Source organism: Oryctolagus cuniculus, chromosome 2 (assembly GCF_051225735.1).
Source record: "Oryctolagus cuniculus isolate XC-2025 breed Fujian yellow rabbit chromosome 2, ASM5122573v1, whole genome shotgun sequence".
In the NCBI taxonomy this organism is placed as follows: Eukaryota; Metazoa; Chordata; class Mammalia; order Lagomorpha; family Leporidae; genus Oryctolagus; species Oryctolagus cuniculus.
This window is the reverse complement of record NC_142868.1, coordinates 179,993,058-180,010,927: the sequence shown is the minus strand read 5'-3', so window position 1 is coordinate 180,010,927 and position 17,870 is coordinate 179,993,058. Positions and strand designations below refer to the sequence as shown.

The 17,870-nt window shown below is 42.8% G+C and overlaps 1 protein-coding gene across 9 annotated transcripts in view; it reads left to right on the top strand.

The window, feature by feature from the left end:
- The window catches only part of BABAM2 (BRISC and BRCA1 A complex member 2), a 488,359-nt gene that overhangs the window by 36,159 nt on the left and 434,330 nt on the right, over positions 1–17,870 (top strand). Inside the window, exon 1 of one of the 9 annotated variants that reach the window (XM_089326622.1) lies at positions 12,353–12,396. The exons of the other annotated variants lie outside the window; for them this stretch is intronic. The gene's annotated coding sequence lies outside the window, so the exon portion shown is untranslated. Of the gene's footprint in view, positions 1–12,352; positions 12,397–17,870 lie in introns of those variants that run through there. 9 annotated transcript variants of the gene reach the window in all.

Genomic DNA, 17,870 nt, shown 5'->3' with positions numbered 1-17,870 from the left:
AATAAAACTTCACTTCTAGTCTCGCTGTTGTGTCATACATTGTAATTGACACGAGGACATGAACCTGGACTCATCTTACCAGTTTTCCTACACAAGATGTTGGCAAACTGCTGTGCCACAATGCTGACCTCTCTCCAAATTTTTCTGATTATTTACCTTGTCTTAGTCCATTTGGGCTGCTATAAGAAAACATCTTACACTGGGTAGTTAATAAATAATAACACGCACTGTTTTGGAGGCTGTGGAGTCTGAATTCAGTGTCTGGTAGAGGCCTGTTCCCTGAAGACGGCACCTTCTGTGTGTCCTCCTGTGGTAGAAGGACAGAGGGGTAAACAAGCTCCGTCAGGCCTCATTGGTTTTTCTTTTTAGAATTTTTTTTTTAAGATTTATTTATTTACTTGAAAGTCAGAGTTACACAGAGAGAGAAGGAGAGGCAGAGAGAGAGAAAGGTCTTCCACCCGCTGGTTCACTTCCCAGTTGGCCACAACGGCTGGAGCTGAGCCGATCCAAAACCAGGAGCCAGGAGCTTCTTCTGGGTTTTCCACACGGGTGCAGGGGCCCAAGTGCTTAGGCCATCTTCCACTGCTCCACTGCTTTCCCAGGCCACTGCAGAGAGCTGGATCAGAGGTGGAGCAGCCGGGACTCGGACTGGTGCCAATATGGGATGCAAGCACTGTAGATGGTGGCTTTACCCACTATGCCACAGCGCCAGCCTTAATCAGGCCTCATTTATAAGGGCACAGTTGGCATCCTCAAGGGATCTGCCCTCCTGACCTAGTCAGCTCCCAAAGCCCCACCTCTATTTTTTTTAAAATATTTATTTATTTACCCGAAAGTTGGAGTTACGCAGAGAGAGAAGGAGAGGAAGAGAGAGAGAGAGAGAGGTCCTCCATCTGCTCATTCACTCCCCAAATGACTGCAACGGCCAGAGCTGTGCTGATCCGAAGCCAGGAGCCAGGAGCTTCCTCTGGGTTTCCCACACAGGTGCAGGTGCCCAAGGACTTGGGCCATCTTCCCCTGCTGTCCCAGGCCACAGCAGAGAGCTGGATCGGAAGTGAAGCAGCCAGGACTTGAAACAGCGCCCACATGGGATGCCGACACTTCAGATGGCACCTTTTCCCCTTACACCACAGCGCCAGCCCCAGAGCCCATCTCTTAATGCCAACACATTGGGAATTGGGTTTTCTTTCTTTCTTTTTTTTTTTTTTTAATTTTTTTTTTTTTGACAGGCAGAGTGGATAGTGAGAGAGAGAGAGAAAGGTCTTCCTTTTGTCGTTGGTTCACCCTCCAGTGGCCGCCACGGCTGGCGCGCTGCGGCCAGCGCACCACGCTGATCAGAAGCCAGGAGCCAGGTGCTTCTCCTGGTCTCCCATGGGGTGCAGGGCCCAAGCACCTGGGCCATCCTCCACTGCACTCCCGGGCCACAGCAGAGAGCTGGCCTGGAAGAGGGGCAACCGGGACAGAATCCGGTGCCCCGACCGGGACTAGAACCCGGTGTGCCGGTGCCGCTAGGTGGAGGATTAGCCTATTGAGCCACGGCGCCAGCCGGGAATTGGTTTTTTTTTTTTTTTTTTTTTTTTTGACAGGCAGAGTGGACAGTGAGAGAGAGAGACAGAGAGAAAGGTCTTCCTTTGCCGTTGGTTCACCCTCCAATGGCCGCCGCTGCAGCCGGCGCACCGCGCTGATCCGATGGCAGGAGCCAGGATCCAGGTGCTTTTTCCTGGTCTCCCATGGGGTGCAGGGCCCAAGCACCTGGGCCATCCTCCACTGCACTCCCTGGCCATAGCAGAGAGCTGGCCTGGAAGAGGGGCAACCGGGACAGAATCCGGCGCCCCGACCGGGACTAGAACCCGGTGTGCCGGCGCCGCAAGGTGGAGGATTAGCCTATTGAGCCACGGCGCCGGCCTGGGAATTGGGTTTTAACACATAAGTTTTGGAGGTACAAATGTTCAGAGTATAGCACACCCAAATTATTTGACTGTGAACCCTCAATGCATGTGTATTTGTTTAATTACAGAAATATATGATTAAACATTTGGAAATATACCTCAAAAATGATATCTGAAAACATAATTTATATCACTTATGGTATTCTTACCTGGCAAATCTGAAAAAAATATGTAGCTACTAATGGGAGAGATAGGAGATTGGATGCCTGTACCGTGCTGTAAGACTATTTCTCAGTCCCACTCATGAGTTTTGTGAAATAGTTTGTTGAAAATTTACCTGTGATTGCCACACCATGCTGATCCGAAGCCAGGAGCCAGGTGCTTCTCCTGGACTCCCATGGGGTGCACGGCCCAAGCACTTGGGCCATCCTCCACTGCACTCCCTGGCCACAGCAGAGAGCTGGCCTGGAAGAGGGGCAACCGGGACAGAATCCAGCGCCCCGACCGGGACTAGAACCCGGTGTGCTGGCGCCGCTAGGTGGAGGATTAGCCTAGTGAGCCGCGGCGCCGGCTCAGTATTATTATTTTAAGATTTATTTTATTTATTTGAAAGAGAGACAGAGAGAGAAGGAGAGAGAAAGAGATAGATCGATATCTTTCATCTGCTGGGTCACTTCCCAAATGGCTGCAATGGCTGGGGCTGGGCCAGGCTAGAGCTTCCAGATCCCCTGTGTCTGTGCAGGGGCCCAAGCACTGGGTCATTCTCTGCTGCTTTCCCAGGTGCTTTAGCAGGTAGCTGGATTGGAAGTGGAACTGCTGGGACTCAAATTGGTGCCCATATGGGATGCTGACACTGCAGGTGGAGGCTTGACCTTCTATGCCACAACACTGGCCTAAACAGAATTCTAAGAAAAAGAAATGAAGAGCATCAAAACAAGTTGATTCAAAATGATTTACTATCCCTGGAAAGAAAATGTTAACTTGAATATGTTAATTTGACTATGCAGGTGGCTGTGTTATTACAGTATCATAGAAAATCCAACTCCATACTGTGACTGTTGCTAAATCCAGACAGGGTGCACATTTAAATCCCTGGTTCTCAAATTCAAGTGTGCATCAAGTCATCTGGAGGGCTTGTTAAAACAGGTATACCATATATATTCTATTCTAGTAAGTATGAAAACATGAAGGTTTGTGTTAATACTATTAGGTGAAGAAATAAAATGTTGGCCGGCGCCGCGGCTCACTAGGCTAATCCTCCGCCTAGCGGCGCCGGCACACCGGGTTCTAGTCCCGGTCAGGGCGCTGGATTCTGTCCCGGTTGCCCCTCTTCCAGGCCAGCCCTCTGCTGTGGCCAGGGAGTGCAGTGGAGGATGACCCAGGTGCTTGGGCCCTGCACCCCATGGGAGACCAGGAAAAGCACCTGGCTCCTGGCTCCTGCCATCGGATCAGCGCGGTGCACCGGCTGCGGTGCGCTGGCCGCAGCGCGCCGGACGCGGCGGCCATTGGAGGGTGAACCAACGGCAAAAGGAAGACCTTTCTCTCTGTCTCTCTCTCTCACTGTCCACTCTGCCTGTCAAAAAAAAAAAAAAAAAAAAGAAAAAGAAAAAGAAAAAAGAAATAAAATGTTGGCAACACTTCAGGAGCCACCCCCTCTCACCGCCCCATCCTCTGTCCAGTGTACCTCGTCCTAGTCACCATTCCTGTTTAGAAATCATTTTGTTTCTCTAAGATTATCCTCGGTACACAAAACACTGTTTTTCTGGTTTTGAACTTTAATTAATGGCATAATGCTTTGTGCTTTCATTCAGTAGTGTATTTGTGAGATTCATCCATATTGTTGTGTGTTGTATAGTTTATTTCATTGCTATGCAATATTTAATATTGCTTTACAATGCAATTTATTTCTCTGTTCTAAAGCTGGTAGACATTTGGATATTCAGTTTGAAATTAAATTTTAATTATTCAATTTGGGCTTATTTCAGCAATTTCTGCTGCTGTGTATGTTTTTGTATGTATCTTTGGTGAGCCTGTGTACACATATTACTGAATGTTATTTTAGAAGTAAAGTTGCTAAGTCATAGATAAGCAAATATTCACCCCTAATAAGTACTGCACAATCTTCTAAAATGGTTGTACCAGTTTATACTTGAACTAGGTCCCTGAATCCTTGTCAATACTTGATATTATTAGTTCCATTTTAACCATCCTGAGGGATTTATTGTTTATCTCATCATAGATTTAAATTGGATTTCCTTGATGACTAATTTGATCAAGCTTATTCTTCTTGTGTTTATTGGCCATTTGGAGCCCTTCTATAAAGTGCACCTACAGGTATATTAACTTAGTTGCCTTTGTCTTACTGATTTGTTAAGAGTTCTTCATTCTTTTTTTTTTTTTGACAGGCAGAGTGGACAGTGAGAGAGAGACAGAGAGAAGGTCTTCCTTTTTGCCGTTGGTTCACCTTCCAGTGGCCGCCACGGCCGGCGCGCTGCAGTCGGCACATCGTGCTGATCCGAAGCCAGGAGCCAGGTGCTTCTGGTCTCCCATGCGGGTGCAGGGCCCTAGGACTTGGGCTGTCTTCCACTGCACTCCTGGGCCATAGCAGAGAGCTGGCCTGGAAGAGGGGCAACTAGGACAGAATCCGGCACCCCAATTGGGACTAGAACCCGGTGTGCCGGCACTGCAAGGCGGAGGATTAGCCTATTGAGCCACGGCGCCGGCCTAGTTCTTCATTCTTATGGGTGCCGGGTTCTGCTCCCGGTTGCTCCTCTTCCAGTCCAACTCTCTGCTGTGGCCTGGGAGGGCAGTGGAGGATGGCCCAAGTGCTTAGGCCCTGCACCCACCTGGATGACCAGGAGGAAGCACCTGGCTCCTGGCTTCGGATCGGCGCAGCGCCAGCCGTGGCAGCCATTTGGGGGGGGGTGAACGAACGGAAGGAAGACCTTTCTCTCTGTCTCTGTCTATAACTCTACCTGTCAAAAAAAAAAAAAAGTTTCTTTATTCTGGATATGAATCCTTTATCAAATGTTTGTGTTGCAAATATCATCTCCTAATCTGTGACTTTTCTTTTTGTTCTCTTAATTTTTTTTTTTTTAAAGATTTATTTACTTTTTATTTGAGAGAGTTGGGGGGAGAGAGAGAGAGATATCTTCTGTCTGCTGGTTCACTACCTAGATGGCCACAATGGCCAGGACTGGGCCAGGCCGAAGCCAGGAGCCAAGAGCTCCATCTGGGTCTCCCACATAGGGAGGCAGAGGCCCAAACATTTGGGCCATCTTTCGCTGCTCTTTCCAATAGCTGGATCAGAAGTTGAGTAGCTGGGACTTGAACTAGGCACTCCAATATGGGTTGCAGGTAAAACATGTGGCAGCTTAACTCACTGTTCCACAACGCTCACTCCACCATTCTACTTTTTGTGTCTATGAATTTGACTCGTCTAGGTACCTCATGTAGGTGGATCATGTAGTATTTGTTCTTTTGTGAGTGAGTCAATTCATGCAGCATAACGTCCTCAAAGTTTATGCATGTTGTTGCGTGTGCCAAAGTATCTTTCTTTTTAGGGCTCTATAATGTTCCATCACATGTATATACCGCATTTTCTTTATCCATTCGTCCATGGAATGGACATTAGTCTTGCTTTCTCTTGTTAGGCTATTGTGTAATCCTACTGTTTTTCTTCTTGTAGAGAGTCTGGTTGCTGGCTCTTGGCATTCTATGTCTATTTCAGAATCATTTATTTTTTTTTAAGATTTATTTCTTTATTTGAAAGAATTAGAGAGAGGGAGAGAAAAGAAAGATCTTCACTCACTGGCTCACTCCCGATATGGCTGCAACGGCCAGGGCTGGGCCAGGCCAGAGTCAGGAGCTTCCTCCAAGTCTCCTACGTGGTAGCAGGGGCTCAGGCTCCTGGGCCATCCTCTCCTGTCTTTCCCAGGCCATCAGCAGGGAGCTGGGTTTGAAGTGGAACAGTCAGGACATGTACCTGCTTACTTGCTTTTCAGATTCTGGTCACTTCAGGGAAAACCGACCCTTTTTTCCCATTAAGTCTTGTAATCCATGAACACAATAAATCTGCTTATTTATTATTTTCTTCTTAATACAGTAATAGCTTTCCACAGAGATCTTGCACATCTTTTATGATGCAGTATATGGAAGTATTTCATCATTTGATGTTATTTATCTTTTTAAAAAATATTTATTTATTTACCTGAAAGTTGGAGTTACACAGAGAGAGAGGAGAGGCAGAGAGAGAGAGGTCCTCCATGTGTTGGTTCACTCCCTAGTCGGCTGCAACGGCTGTAGCTATGCCGATCTGAAGCGAGGAGCCAGGAACTTCCTCCATGTCTCCCACATGGGTGCAGGGGCCCAAGGCCTTGGGCCGCTTTCCACTACTTTCCCAGGCCATAGCAGAGAGCTGGATTGGAAGTGGAGCAGCTAGAATTCGAACTGGTGGCCATATGGAATGGCGGCACTGCAGGTGGAGGCTTTACCCACTAAGCCACAGCTTTAGCCCCTGATGTTAGTTGTCTTTTTAAAATTGTTTTCTGATTGTTGAGCGTTATAGAATTGCACTTAATTTTTTTACATGTTCTTTGTCTGTCAACTTTGCTAAACTCACATATTCATCCAAATAATACACATGACAATTAAAACATTTTCTACATACAGAATCATGTTTTATGCAAAGAAGTATACTTTTAGTTTTTCTTTTTCAGTCTTTATACCCTTTATTTATCCATGTTCTTGTATCTACTACAGTGTTGAGTATAAGTTTTAAGAATTTGGGGCTGGGGGCCTGCACTGTGGCATAGTGGGTAAAGCTGCTGCCTGCAGCCCTGACATCGCATATAGGCGTTGGTTCGAGTCCCGGCTGCTCCACTTCCAAATCAGCCCTCTGCTATGGCCTGGGAAAGCAGTGGAGGATGGCCCAAGTCCTTGGGCCCCTGCACCCACATGGGAGACCTAGAGGAGGCTCTTGACTCCTGGCTTCAGATCGGCTCAGCTCTGGCTGTTGGGGCCATCTGGGGAGTGAACCAGCAGATGAAAGATCTCTCTCTCTCTGCCTCTGCCTTTGCCTCTCTGTAACCCTGCCTTTCAAACAAACAAACAAATAAATCTTTAAAAACAAAAAGAGAACTAATGTCCTTGGCTGTTCCCTATCTCAAAGGGAGAAATTTAGCATTTTATTATTAAGTATGATGTTGCTATAGGTTCTTTGTAGATGGTGTTTATCAGATTAAGGAAGGTCCTTTTAGCTTAGTTTACAGAGATGAATGCCAGCGCCGCAGGCAGAGGATTAGCCTAGTGAGCCTCGGCGCCGGCACACCAGGTTCTAGTCCCAGTCGGGGTGCCGGATTCTGTCCTGGTTGCTCCTCTTCCTGTCCAGCTCTCTGCTGTGGCCCGGGAGTGCAGTGGAGGATGGCCCAAGTGCTTGGGTCCTGCACCTGCATGGGAGACCAGGAGAAGCACCTGGCTCCTGGCTTCGGATCAGCGCTGTGCGCTGGCTGCAGCGGCCATTGAGGGGTGAACAAACGGAAAAAGGAAGACCTTTCTCTCTGTCTCTCTCACTGTCCACTCTGCTTGTCCAAAAAAAAAAAAAAAAAAAAAAACTTGAATGGATATTTTTGTCACTTATTCTGCATGTTTTAAGAAAATCCTGCTCTCCTGCTCCTTTTATTCTGTTAACATATTAGAAGGAAGAAAGGGTGAAAATTAGTGAACTGAGTGTCTATCTGAAAAACTTAGAGAGCTTTCTCCTTCTTAGCTTGCTGTTAAAAATAGTATTTGAGCCCGTCATTCCTCCAGAAGTCATATTGTAATTTAAACTCCATATTTGTTATAGGAACACCTACCAACATTTAAAAATACTCCCTAAAGTAGAGTTAAAGTTTATCATTTATAAATGGTGATATGGCTTATAAGCTGGGAATAACAGTTGACGCCACATGAACTGGCAAACACATTTTCTTGAATATTTTAATTTTGTAATTTTTAAAACATTCTAGGATGAGTCACTTATTTTGGTAATGACATTTTAGAATCCTATGCTAAGAATTAAATATGTCATTTTCTAGTAGGATCTTGAAATCAGTTTTAGGCTTTAGAGATATAGAGGATATACTTGGCATATCAGGAATTTCACACGTGATAAGTAGGACAGTCCCATTGCGCTGGATAACAGTGTTAAGAAAACCAACCTCAATGCAATTTTATTGCCTTCTGTTACCAATTTTAATTCATGTGTTTCCTTGTGGAAGGGTCTAAGACGTGACCTTATGGGTTGTGATCTAGGCAACTAGATGGGCTCTAATTCCCTTCTAAGGCTGAATATGTAAGATTCTGTGAATCAGACATTTGAATGCATTTGTATATAAAATGTCCATTTTTTATATTATGGAGGTAGATGTTAGTATACCACATCAGTCTTTTAGCTTCTTTACTGCTACGTCAATATAGACACCGTGATAAGTCTGTAACAGATTTACTTTGGAGATACTGATGTTAGGTTTAATTCAGAAAAATAAAATCTGTAAAATTTAAATGTGAATATCAATGAACACTAAATCACTGTGATTAATGACTAATAGTTATATAAAAGGCAATTATTGGTCTCTTAGCCTTTTTAGTTTAACAATCACCTGTTATTTTAGATTGCCAAAGCTGTAAACTTCCTTCTCAGCTGATGTTAAATATTGTTGGTTTAGGCACATACGTCACTGTCGAGAAAACAGGAAACTATGTAGCAGAACACGCCAAATGGTCAATTAATAGGCAGAGTAAAGGAAACTGACGTAGACTCAGGGAAGGAACCCTGGGTTCATGAATTTTGTTCTTTTTAGATGTCTTGAAGAATAGAAATGGCCCACATCACTGTTTTTTCCAGGCAATCAAGTAACAGGTTTAACATTGAGCTAGAGAGAATATAGTTTCTTCTATTTTTGCATTATCTTAAAAATGTTAATGTTTTAAAAGTTAGATTACCTTCATATAGGTTTAATGCAGATTAATTCTTGGCTGTCACTAAAATACAATGAAATGTAGTGAAATTGCCAACTTTTCCTTATTATAATGAAACCTTAATTTGTCCAACATCAGTAACTAGAAATAACTAGTAAAGAAAAATCAAAGCCAATTTACCTTTCACTGTTTATTTAGAGTTTCTTTATTTAAAGAGTTTGCTAAATTAATCAATTGTGTCAACATTGTAGAGCCCAAGTAATCAATTTATGAGGGCCTGGTTCTTTGTTTTACATCATTGATTTATTGCATCTATAGTTCTTGTCCTTATTATTGATCAGTAACTTTCTTTTCGTTAAAGCACATGTTGTTGAACTTCTTTTTGGCACTGGTTTGTCAGTTTTTAACTTCTTATTGTAGGTACTTAAGTTAATAAAATATCATTTTATGAAAAAATTATAATTCACATTTTTAACTAATTTTGATGGTCTTCCCTCTAATTATTGAGAGATGATTTAGTATAGTGTTTAAGAAAATAGGCCTTGGGGCTGGTGCTGTGAAGTAGTAGGCTAAGCCTTTGCCTGTGGTGCTGGCATCCCACATCCAGCTCTCTGCTTATGGCCTGGGAAAGCAATGGAGAATGGCCCAAGTGCTTGGGCCCCTGCACCCACATGGGAGACCCTGAGGGGGTTCCTGGCTTCGGACTGGCTCAGCTCCAGGCCTTGTGGCCATTTGGAGAGTGAACCAATGAATGGAGGACTTTTCTGTCTACCTCTCTCTGTGTGTAACTTTGCCTTTCAAATAAATAAATAAAATCTTAAAAAACAACAACAAAAAGAAAGAAAAGAAAGGAAAGAAAGGAAGAAAGAAAAGAATTAAAGAAAGAAAGAAAATAGGCCTTGGAGCCAGACCTCCCGAGTTTGGATCCCAGCTCTGTCATTTACTAGCAAGTTACATTGCATCTGTCTGCCTGTCTGCCTGTTCGCTCATCTGTAAAATGGAGACACCTGTTTTGTTGAAGGTTGCTGTGAGTTTACTAGTTTATCTGACTGAAGAACTTAGAATAATGCCTGCCAGATAGTAAATGCCTGACGAGTACTAGCTGCTGTTATTATTTATTGTGAAAATAGGATTATTCTTGGTAGAGACTAAAAGTTTAAGTTCCAGGTTATATGTATAGCTCCCCAAATGGAGGCTCTTCCACAACTCATCACATTCACCTGATGAGAGCATCAGCCCATTTCCAGTAAATTCAGCAGTTTTTGTCATGAAGATATTTCAGGTTGAGAATCAAGGTTTCTGCATTCATTCTTCAGCAAGCCATCATTGCAGTATGTAGTTGTTGGAGTGTCTGCCTCTTGGACCCCAGTGCCAGGTGTGGGAGATTTAAGATATCTGTCTCAGGAGACTGAGAGGAAGCCTGAGCGCCCTGGGCGTGGTTTGCAATCCCAGCACTTCAGCTGAATGCCCGTGACATTCTAGGGATTTCAGGGCTATCCTCAATAAAATGGCAGTTTTTCATTGTAGTTCATGATTATTAACACATGCTAAAATTTCATCAGGGCTGGGTACTTAGCATTGTGATAGGTACTGTGCCAGGACTATCTTTAAATATTTATTTAATTTGAGAGGCAGAGAGACAAAGACAGAAATAGAGCTCCCATTCACTAATTTACTCCTCAAATGCCTTACAGCAGTTGGGGGCTGGGCCAGGCTTAAGCCACCAGCCACCAGCCACCAGCCACCATCAGTCCCTGTCTTGCATATAGGTGACATGAACCCAATTACTTGAGCCATCATTGCTGCTTTAGCAGGAAGTTGGAATCCAGGAGCCAGAGTCAGGTGTGGGATGTCTTAACTTGCATTTTAACTGGTAGGCTAAATGCTTGCTCTCCACCCTAGCATTTTTTTTTTTCAGAGTATGAAAGTAGTTTTTGGCACCAAGAACATTATTATCTTGTTGGGAAAACAAACCACAATTAGAAAAGTAGATAAATGATAGTACTGGGAGTCATAGGGTTAAATATCAAATAAGAGACTGTAGTTGTGAGAGGATGAGAGGGTTATTATGGTTGGCATTTTATTGTATCAGTGGTTAGCTGTAATTTCTGTAATAAAGTGCTAACGTAAACTACCTCCTGTGATGCTATCAAGAATTCCTACTTGTTAATTCCCACTTGCAAAATCTGCAGATTATTTTAACTCCTTCCCCCCACTACATGTTAAACTTTAAAATGGTATTCCCAGTGTATTGAAGTAATTTGAACTTGGTAAAAAAAATACATAGTTAAATATAGTTCGTTATCCAGAAACCTCTTTTACACCCTAAAGCCAAGATGTGTTTTCTGTTCTTGTCACTGCTGTGTTCCCAGCACTCAGCACAGTGCCCAGCACACAGGAAGCCTTCAGGAAATAGAACTACACACATTGGAAGGTACATTTTAACTGTCAGCAATTTTTAAATATCTGAAAACAATTTTTTTGGTTAGCAGTTATTCAGTTTGAAATGTTGGCCTTTTAGACCTCTGCTGTCACCATGTGTGAGGACAGCTGCTGTTCTGCAAATACAGTTTTAGTGCAGCCAGTAACTTTCTCAGCCTTGGGAGAGGAGGTGGCTCTCTGGATGAGTGTGTTTCCCTTCTACGTGGGTTACCTGATTTCCTGCTGCAACCTTGTAGGAGATCTTTGGCCAGAACTGCCTGGCCAAGCCATCCCTGAAACTCTGACACAAGGAAATTGTGTTGGAGAAGGTTAGAAATGTGAAGTTTTGTACTATCACAGTGTAAAGGCTTTTGTATACTTGCTTGGAAGATTGTGCATCAATAAATCACCCTGCCTTTTTTCCTCCTGAAAAGGAGTGAAGTGCAGTAGTAGAAAAAGATAAACCAGGCCATCGTGACCAAGTGTCCCCAGTCAAATGTAAAAGCAATATAGTTAGCCTAAAAGTATTTTTATAATTGTAAGATAATTCATGTTCATTATAAAAGCTAAATTAATGCAGAAACGTGATCAGAAGAAAGTTGTGAAAGTCATCCTAAATCCTGCCGTATTTTGATGATTCTCCTGACATTTGTTTATGTGCATAGATATACACTTTGTCCATAAATGTCTTCAATTTTTTAACCTATTTCAGCCCATTCACAGAAAAATTAAGGCCATCTTCAAATGCAAATTCAGTATTTAAAGTAAGATACATAACCAAAACCAGTTTTAGACACAGGTAATTTATGAAGATGAAACGTTTTGTTTATTCTTGAAGAAACCCTTAAGCATATTACTTTGACTTGTTTCCTATAATCCTATTTATCCTTCATAATATGGAAGATAGAGCAGAACATCTTTTTAAAAAGGTTTATTTTATTCCTTTGAAAAGCAAAATTACAGACAGAAAGGGAAAGGTAGAAAGAAAGAGATTTTCCTTCTGCTAATTCACTCCCCAGATGGCTGAAACAACCCCAGCTGGTCCAGGCCAAAGCTAGGAGTCAGGAACTTCATCTGGTTAGGTGAAGGGGTCAGAGGACTTGGGCCATCTTCGCCACTTTCCTAGGTGAGTTAGCAGGGAGCTGTGGATCAGAAGTGGAGCAGCCAGGACTTGAACTGCTGCCCATATGGGATGACAGGGTTGCAAGCAGTGGCTTAACCCATTATGCTACAATGCTGGCTCCAAACATAACATTTTTTAAAACATATTTTTTATTTACTTGATAGGCAGAGAGAGAGAGAGAGCACGCGCTCGGGAGAAAGAGACGGGGGTGGGGTGGGGCGCATCTGCTGGCTTGCTTCCCAAATGCCTGCAACAGCAAGGACTGGCTTAGCTTGAAGCTGGGAACCAAGGCTTACTGCCTCCCAGTGTCTCAGTGTCCGTATTAGCAGGAAGCTGGAGTCAGACATTAGAGCCAGGAATCAAATCCAGGCATTCTATTGTGGGATACAGTTGTTTTAACCACTAGGCTAAATGCCCATCTCTGTAACAGGTATTTTAAATAATTTGTTCAACATGTCATTGGGGGCAAGTCTGATGCTTAGGAGAAAGAGAGATGCTAATGGAAGGTTTCCTCTGTTGCTTTGAACAGTTTAGCTGTTGGGCCCAAATTTGTATAGTCTTCTCAACAAAACATACCCCGCAGCGAGCTGGGAATTATCCATTCCCATTCGTTGTGCATACTCTTGGGGAGTATTACTCTCCTCCTCCCCTGCATCGCTCCCCCTGCCTGCCCACCCCATCCCTTTGTGGTTAAGCTGCTGCTTGGAACATCCACATCTCATTTCAGAGTGCCTGATTTGAGTCCTAGCTCCTGTGCTTCCTATGAAGCTTCCTACTAATGCTCTTAGAAAGCAGCAGCAGCAGATAGCTCAAAAACTTGGATCCCTGCCACCTGTGGGAGAACCTGGTGGAGTTTCTGGCTCCTGGTTTTGACCTGGCCCAGCTGCATCGGTTGCAGGCTTTTGGGGAGTAAACCAACAGATGGAAGAACTTTCTGTCTCTGTGCCCTTCCTTTCAAACAAACACATCTTTAGAAAAAGTAAGTGATCTTTCCAAGATAATACAACATTCCCTGTAAGATGAGTTTTGGTAAATTTTTCTTTTACCTTTTCTGTTAGCTTTTAGTGGTCCTTATTGGTTGACTAGCCCATCCAATAACCCGGCTTTGTTTCCATAGGAGATTTGGCTGTCATCTCATATTTCTTTTTTTTTTTTTTTTAAAGATTTGTTTATTTATTTGAAAGTCAGAGTTACAGAAAGAGAAGAGAGGCGGAGAGAGAAGTCTTCCATCCACTGGTTCACTTCTCAGTTGGCTGCAACAGCCAGTTCACTCCTCAGTTGGCTGCAACGGCCGGAGCTGTGCCAACCCAAAGCCAGGAGCTAGGAGCTTCTTTCAGGTCCTGCACGTGGGTTCAGGGGCCCAAGGACTTGGGCCATCCTCCACTGCTTTCCCAGGCCATAGCAGAGGGCTTATTTGGAAGTGGAGCAGCCGGGACTTGAACTGGCGCCCATATGGTATGCCGGCACTGCAGATGGCGGCTTTACCCACTACAACGCAGCGCTGGCCCCAATTTCATATTTCATACTCTTGATTTCCCTTCTGTCTAAATTTGCTCTTCTCCTGTTAGTTCCTAGTTAGTAGATCCCTTTGTCTTGCTCCCCAGTGTTGATATCCTAGTCCCAGTATCCATCATCATTCTTGCCTGCAATGCTGTCCTCTCTGGTCTAGTTGCTTCCACTTTACCTCTTACAATCTTTTTCTCTTGACAGTAGATAAAGTGATCTTTCAAAAACATACAATCAGTTATTACTGTTCTGCTTCATACCCTCCTTTGAGCTTGGCACAGAAGCTGAATTAATTGCCACTGCCTACAAGGCCCTTGCATGACGTATCCAGTGCTTACCCTTTGTCCAGTCTCTTCCTATGCGCTCCCCCCTCTCTCTTCCCCAGCTGCATTGCCCAGGTAAATCAAGAGTTCTTCCCCGGAGACGTCAAGCTTGGTTCTGCTTTCATGCCTTTGCACCAGCTCTTTCCTCGGCCTGGAATGCTTTTTTCAGAACTTTGCATGGTTGGCCCCTTCTTGTGATTCAAGTTTGGGATTTCACTTCCTCCACAGGTCTTCCCTGATCCTCCAGTATAAAGTGGCTCCACTTTTATGGCAGCACCTTGTTTTTGATGCTTCATGGAATTCAGCAATCTTAAACCATCTATATATATTTGCTTAAAGTTTCTTTTCTAGAGTTTAAGTACCATGAGACTGTAGATCTTGTCTGTTTTGACCACCTATCACCTTGAATAGTACTCAATAAATCTTATTTAAATTAAAAAAAATTACAGTACTCAGTCACTCAGATGGAGAAGTGTACTTTTAACATCTTTGAGGTTCTAGAATTGGCCATTGATGTGATAGGAGAGGAAGGTATGCAAAAACATTTTCCCAGACCTGGTGAAAGTATAAGGTACATAACACAAAGTATGATCAATGGTGAATGTAACCTTTCCACATTGAAGAAGGAGGGAGTTATTCAAACAAACTAGAATCAGATTAAATCCTGAGGATTTCCTGTACTGCTGCTAACTTCAGTTTTTAAACTCAAAACAGACCTTGAGTGAATGGTGTTTCTCATCATTTTAAGGCATCACAATTTGAATATCCTTATTGTTGAGTATAGGGTCATTACTGTCACTGGATTCTACTTTATATGTTATCATGCTATCATTCCTGTATTTTCCATCAGTCTTTTCATATAACTACTCTGCGTGAATATCCCTAAATTGAAAATCCAAAATCTGAAATTCTCCAAAATATGAAACTTTTTGAGTGTTGACATTATGCCACAGGTCAAAAATTCCACACCCACCTCACACAGTCAAAATGCACAAAATTACAAAGGTATTTTAATTGACTTTTATTACTACTACTAAAACATTATATATAATTATCTTCAGGCTCTGAAACATAAATTAATTTTGTGTTTAGATGGGCTCCATCCCAGGATATTTTATGTATATGTTAGTGTTCCAAAATCTGAAATTCTTCTGGTCCTGGCATTTCAAATAAGAGATATTCTACCTGTATATGGGCCATATTTAAATATCTTTTATAAAATATACCCCCAGAAGTTTTTTATGTTGAAAGGAAAAGGAGAATGTATTCTTAAAATTTAGGAAAAGTAAAAAAGTTTACTATTCAGTTGGTAGCACAAGTTTGTTTTTTAGCTTATAAACTAGTGTCTTTATTGGCCTCTGAAGATAAAGAGAAATAACCATCTAGTGATTTATGCTAAATATATCTGAGTTAAAGTTTCTGCTTGATTTTTTTTTCTGTCATGTTAGCATAGTTTTGGGAAAAAGTAATAGTCAATCTAATGTGAAGTCTGAGCTAGTGTATTTTAAGCCAGCATTTCTCGAATTTATTTCCAAATGATTCCTGCCCTTCAAATGATTCTTGCCCTTCTTGGCCATCTGGGAAGTTGTGCATTTATTGCAGCTACGCTTCCATCCACCAAACTACTTTGGCAGGTGGTTCTGCAGAATTGCTTCAGAGCAGTTTTGGAATTATGAAAGAAAACGGCTTCCTGGCTGTACTTTATATATTACAAACCTCATTTAAAAAAACTATAAAACATGGAACTTCCTCAGTTGACTTCATATTAGCATTTATTAACTTCTAAGGCCAATACTGCTGTTACTCAGTTGAAGTTCTAATTACTGAGTTCTTAAAATATATTGTAAATATGTGTAAAAAGTAAAGAACAGGGGCCGGCACTGTGGTGTAGCAGGTAAAGCCACGGCCTGCAGTGCCGGCATCCCATATGAGTGCTGGTTTGAGTCCTGGCTGCTCTGCTTCTGGTCCAGCTCTCTTTTATGGCCTGGGAAAACAGTAGAATATGGCCCAGGTCCTTGGGACCCTTTACCTGTGTGAAAGACTGGAAGAAGCTCCTGGCTCCTGACTTTGGATTGGCACAGCTCTGGCTGTTGTGGCTATTTAGGGAGTGAACCAGCAGATGGAAGACCTCTCTTTCTCTCTCTCTGCCTCTCTGTAACTTTGCCTTTCAAATAAATAACTCTTCTTACAAAAAAGTAAGGAACATTGTATAACATTGTATACTTTGTGAAGTAGTGGATGTTGAGACCTGGTGACTAACTCTTCTCCTCCTTTTAAATTTGCATCTTATCTGGGATTGAGCACAGTGCATGTGCTCTCCTGCCGCTGAAAGTTACAGGTTGCCAAGTCTAGAGGAAGCACCGTACCTTTGTGGAAAGAGAGAAAACCATCTGGTACCAGAAAAAGGCCAAAAGTGGGCTCTTTTTTGTACTAACAGTGAAAGAAAATCTATGCTTAAAATATGGCCGTGAAATTACTCTTCTTTTACAATTCTTGGCATTAAATACTAGAGGCCTCTTTCGGATGATATACCTGGTTTTCTTTTTCTTTTTCTTTCTTTCTTTTTTTTTTTTTTTTTTTTGACAGGCAGAGTGGACAGTGAGAGAGAGAGAGAAAAAGGTCTTCCTTCCGTTGGTTCATCCCCCAATGGCTGCCGCGGCCGGTGCACCACGCTGATCCAAAGCCAGGAGCCAGGTGCTTCTCCTGGTCTCCCATGGGGTGCAGGGCTCGAGTACTTGGGCCATCCTCCACTGCACTCCCGGGCCACAGCAGAGAGCTGGCCTGGAAGAAGGGCAACCGGGACAGAATCCGGCACCCCAACCAGGACTAGAACCTGGTGTGCTGGCGCCGCAGGCGGAGGATTAGCCTATTGAGCCATGGCACTGGCCAATATACCTGGTTTTCAAAGTTGAGGTACACTTAAAGAAGTTGAAAGTAGAATAGTAGTAACCAAAGGCTGGGGAGAGTAGGCAGGAGGGACAGGACAGGGAAAGACTCGTCCACAGCTACTACTAACCCTACAGGTAGGGTTAATAAATAGGAGAAATAAGTTCTGGTGTTCTGTTGCATGGTAGGCTGACTGGATAATTGTAATACACAGTTGAAAAATACATATTTCCAAATAGCTGGAATACAGGGTTTTGAATGTTTCACCATAAAGAAATGTTAAATATTTGAGGAGATAGATAATTGGGGTACTTCAAAATGTTTGTGGAAAAATGAAATTAAATGGCAAGTTATATATGGTGTAAAATATGTTTAAAATTCATGCATAGCTTTTTTCATAGTGTATATTTCCCATCACCTGTTTGAAGAGTCTTCATATGCTTTCCATGACTGGAACACTGCACATTGAAACATTGAAACATCACATGGTACCCCATAAATATGTGCAATTTTTATGTGTCAATTAAAAGAATATGAAAAAAGTCAAAATACATGTAAAATTTTTTAAACATTTATTTATCCCAGAGAGACAGAGAGGGAGAGAGAAAGAATGTGTTCTCATCCACTGATTCACACCCAAATGCCTGCCACACAAACAAAAAAGCGGTCTGCAGCCTAATGTTTATTGCAGCTCAATTCACAATAGCTAAGATCTGGAACCAACCTAAATGCCCATCAACGGTAGACTGGATAAAGAAATTA